Genomic DNA, 5,106 nt, shown 5'->3' on the forward strand with positions numbered 1-5,106 from the left:
CCAGTTTGTGGTTTTTCCCTTTAAATACCCCTTACTGCTTGTGGTCTGGGTCGAACTCCTCTGGCCTGCAAGGTTACAAGTTCGACCCCGGTACTGGCCTATCGCAAATAAACCTTGTGTGCTTGCAGCAAGATTGGTCTCTCATGAGTTATTGGGTGGTCGTGTCATCCCGAGACTTGAGTGAGGGTCTCCCCAGTTCTGGGGGTCTTTCAGTACACTTCTTACAACAAGGTCACACCTCCTAACAACACCACTCCCTATAGACCAAGCATATCCAAACCCCCACACCCCTACTGGGAACTCCTATTCCTGATCTATAAAAACTCGGTCTTCCACACATATGCTGACCTCTCAAACCCCATCTTATGGGGTGCAGCCTGTGGACATGAATAAAACAGTCTGCTTTAATGGGTTGTTTAATTAATTTGGCCCCGATGATTTGGGTTGGTGGCATTTCTCCTCCATCTTTGGGATTGATTGCTTCTAGTGAAGAGACCCAGATTCGGGCCTCTATCAGGCCGAGGCCGTGCACTGAAGGACAACCAGACCAGGCGTTCGGATGCAAGAGCAAAGAGGCTTTTATTTAGGGCTTCGGGTACCCGGGCGTCTGCTCTCAGGAGAGTGGCGCACCGATGAACTCAGGTGCGGGGCTTTTATAGGGTGCATGAGCCGGAAGCAGGCATACAGAAGCAGATGCATGGTTACAGGTCTCTGATTGGGTGATGTAAATTAGGCCAGGGTGACTCGGAGTTCAACCTGAGTTCTGTCCGGGCAGTCCCATTGTTCTTGAGTTCTGGGAAGGAGGATCTCGGGCTGTCCCATTGTCTCGAGGCAATCTCATTGTTCTTGTTGATCTTGACAGATGGTGTTTTTGAAACATTTCACCCAGGTGTCAGACCACAAAGATCTTGTTTGGCCCCAAACCGGCCTGGGGAACTCTTGGTAATTTTCCAGCCTTGTTTAAGCGCGCATTTCGGGGAAGGGTCTCTGGGTTCGGGTCTTTCACTAGGTGTGGTGAGAAGAGAGTTTATTTTAGATATAAGGGAGAGCAGAGCCAGAGGCAGGGCCAGAGTGAACATGAGCCTGGCTATGGGAAGAGAGGGCAGACAGGAAAGGGGAGACCAGGAGGCAGAGAGGTCAAAAGATGAAAGGGTTGAAAGGGGTAAGGGAACCAGCATAGCCGAACTGGCTGAATTCTACAGGGAAGAACCTCTGGGGCAGGGCAGCCCAGCCCCTGGGCTAGAATGTTCATGGTAGTGGGCTGGGTATGCTGGCAAGGAGCACCCTGTACCACATAGGAACTGAGGGATGCTGGGAGACCTGATGGCCAGGGTTTGCTTTGATATGATAAATAGGCACCCCAACCATTTGTCCCTGGTGCCTTAGTCAGGCCCCCTGACACAAGGGCCTGTCTCCACCTAGAGGTAGCTAACATGCTTAACAAATTCCCTTTAACTTACTGCAATGTAGCAGTGAGAGAGATTTTTTTTTGTGTGAGACAGGGTTTCTCTGTGTAGCTCTGGCTGTCCTGGAACTCCCTCTGTAGACCAGGCTGGCGTCGAAGTCACAGAGATGCACAGGTCTCTGCCTCCCTAGTTCTGGGATTAAAGCCATTCTTTGAATTGGTTGAGGAGACCACCTGCTACCTCCGTATCAAGAGAAGGTTGAAAAGCCTAGCTGTGCATCCAGCAGATAACTGTAGAAGGATGAGAATACCACACCACCAAGATAAGGATTGCCCGCAAGAATATTAGAATCTAGTAGCGGTGGCAAACGTGCAAACAGATTACAATGATTACTAAATAAAAGAAGACACCTTAATTTAAGGCAGCTGTGATACAGAACGACATTGTAAAGGGGGAGGGATTATCTGTAAATTGCATGATCTTACTTAAGAAGCAAAGAATAAAGTAATGTAGCCACAGGGACATGTGAAAATTTATAGAACGAAGTTTATAAACTAAAATAGAGTGCATCGTTAAAGAATACTTGTCTGGTCTCAGTGGGAGAGGATGCTCTTAGTCCTGATTCAACTTGATGTGCCAGGGCCCATGGGGGCAGGGAGGGGGGGTGGGAAGAAAAGGGAGAAGTGTCCTGCAATCAGGATGTAAAGTGAATATTAATGAAAAAAGAATACTTTTATAAATTGGGTGGGAAAAGACACAGGGTTGAGAATGAAAAGAACATAGCTCAGTTGGTTTTTCTGCTTTAATAGACACTGGACTTATTAAAGATTTTTAACTTCCCAGAACCTCCCTCTTCTCATTTGTCAATTAGAAATTGTGTATATCATTAAAAGCATTAATCCAGATGCAACAGCTGGAAAAGGAAACAAAAAAATAACAAAGAAATCTCTGCAAAGCAACGGGAAGCAAAACGCATTGAGAAGCAAACTGCAGCCTGCAAAGGTCACCATAGCAACCCAGAACAGCCACTGTCCGATGTTTCCCTACTTCAAGCAGAAACAGACCTGCAGGCCGAACTGTGACTTTCTATCAGTTTTTGGCAGGCTCAGAGTTCTATTACCACCCCCACCCCCACCCCTGCCTCAGGTTTGACAGCTCTTCTCTGATTGGTCTTCTTTATTTCCGTAACCACATTCATTGCTCGGCATCACCATTTCCTCTGTGTAGATTTAGTGTTTTCTGGGCTACAGAGCCAGGACTGCTGCAGGGCCAATAGAGGCAGCAGGGGAAAAGGCTTCAAAGCCCACAGTTCAACCCCAGCAGCACCCCACTGCTCTCCTTGGAGAAGCCTAAAGAGTCAGAGCTCAGCAGCCAGCTGGCTTGTTCATTAGAGGAGGAAGCCTGGCTGCCTTCAAAATTGCTAAGGACAGATGTGACTGAGGCTCCCTCCACCTGAGCTGGCCGGAGCAGCCTCCAGGACTCACAAGCTGCTGTAAGCGGAAGGACACTTTCTCATTTCAGCCTCCAAGACTTCCACCTTGGTTGGGCTGAAGGGAATCCGAGCCTACAGCTGCTTCCAGCCTCCAGTCTCCCACCACATCTGAGACTATTGGCTCAAGACCCATCGGATTGTGCTCTGGACATGACTCCTCCTTTGAGATCTGCTGGACACAGGAGATCCTGCTATGCAAGCGGCTCTTCTTGTTACCACTCCGAAGCCCTCGGCTAGCTTTCGTGCTGTACCCCTTCTCAGAGTAGCTCTCTGGCATCCTATTATTATTAAGAGTTCAAACTCGTTTTGTTTGTTGGCAATGCATTTAAAGTTTTATCTAGAGGAAAGGTAGGCAGCCTTTCCTGCCCTAGTCAGGGTTTCTATTCCTGCACAAACATCATGACCAAGAAGCAAGTTGCGGGGGGGGGGGGGGGGGGGGGGGGGGTAGTTTACTCAGCTTACACTTCCACATTGCTGTTCATCACCAGAGGAAGTCAGGACTGGAACTCAAGCAGGTCAGGAAGCAGGAGCTGACGCAGAGGCCATGGAGGGATGTCACCTTACTGGCTTGCTTCCCCTGGCTTGCTCAGTTTGCTTTCTTATAGATTCCAGGACTACCAGCCCAGGGATCGATGGCACCACCCACAAGCGGCCCTCTCACCCTTGATCACTAACTGAGAAAATGCCCCACAGCTGGATTTCATGGAGGCATTTCCTCAAGGGAGGCTCCTTTACTCTGTGATATTTCCAGCTTGTGCCAAGTTGACACACAAAACCAGCCAGTACATTTCCTGAGTTGACACTTGCACTGAACTCTGCCATTCTTGGAGAAGGGTTAGAAACTGGACAGAGTCTCTACCAGGTATCTTAAAATTACCTGGACTGAGAAAGTCCAAAGCACTTCCCAAAGTCAAATTAGGCCAAAAAAGTCATGGTTGTTGGGACTGGTCTGCAGCTGATCGACTAACTACTGTTTTCTGCACACTTGCAAAACCATTGACTCTAAACAGCTTGCTCAGTAAATGAATAGGATGCACTGAAAACTCAACCCTTGCAGACAAGGAGTGGTCAGCATAAGGGCCAGTGGTATGACTGTCCAATTGTCTGCCTCACAGCCAATACTTAAAACGTTAAATTAACCAAGCTGTCAAGTTTTGTCTGTCAGATTCATCTAACCCTTTATCAACCATGTCCAATTTCTTCAAACATGTTGACAACTCTTTTCAGAAAAAAAAACACTTCTACAACTAGCAGGATGCAGAACACGCTTTCTCACAGGTTCAGAAAACCTCAATGAATTGATTTCTACACTATTGTAGTAAACAGGGTTTCTCAGTGGCAAAAATGTATTGGTTGTAATGATGCCTACTTTAATAATAAAAGTGTTTCTCCTCATTATGATGATTTAAAATCCACAATTCAGGCTGGAGAGATGGCTCAGCAGTTATGAGCACTGACTGCTCTTCCAAAGGTCCTGAGTTCAAATTCCAGCAATCACATGGTGGCTCACAACCATCCATAATGAGATCTGATGCTTTCTCCTGGGGTGTCTAAAGACAGCTACAGCTACTTACATATAATAAATAGATAAATCTTTAAAAAAAAATAAATAAGATCCACAATCCAAAGCTGCAATAATTGTCCTGTAATATTAATCTGTGGTTTATTTTGCATTTCCTTGATTACAGAAACAAACACACTTTTTTCTTTTTCAGTCAGTTGAGGCATCACTAGTATACACTGCATGACTGACATATGTGAATGTGTGTGTGAATGCCTCCTTATGTCTCTTGTTTCTTGCCTATCTCTCACTGGGATGTTTTGCATAATAATTGATTTATGTACTAGATATAGTGCCTATGTAATATAGTCTTTTATCTGAGAGCTTAATTTATTTTTGTTAATTAAAATTTTTTTGATAAATAGAAGTTCTGAATTTTAAAACTGTGACTGCTCATCATTGGCTTGGTTGTTAGTCTTGACTGCGTTTGGCTTAGTGTGGACATAATCTGTCTCCCAGTCTGTCTTTTTACACATTTTGGTTGCTCTGACCTTTTTCTGTATTCTCACCCAAGTGCTACAGTATCTTCATGATTAAAGACACAGTGCGCCAGGTGCTGGTGGCGCACGCTTTTAATCTTAGCACTTAGGAGGCAGAGGCAGGTGGATTTCTGAGTTTGAGGCCAGCCTGGTCTACAGAGTGAGTTC

This window comes from Mastomys coucha, unplaced genomic scaffold (genome assembly GCF_008632895.1).
Source record: "Mastomys coucha isolate ucsf_1 unplaced genomic scaffold, UCSF_Mcou_1 pScaffold3, whole genome shotgun sequence".
Classification (NCBI taxonomy): Eukaryota; Metazoa; Chordata; class Mammalia; order Rodentia; family Muridae; genus Mastomys; species Mastomys coucha.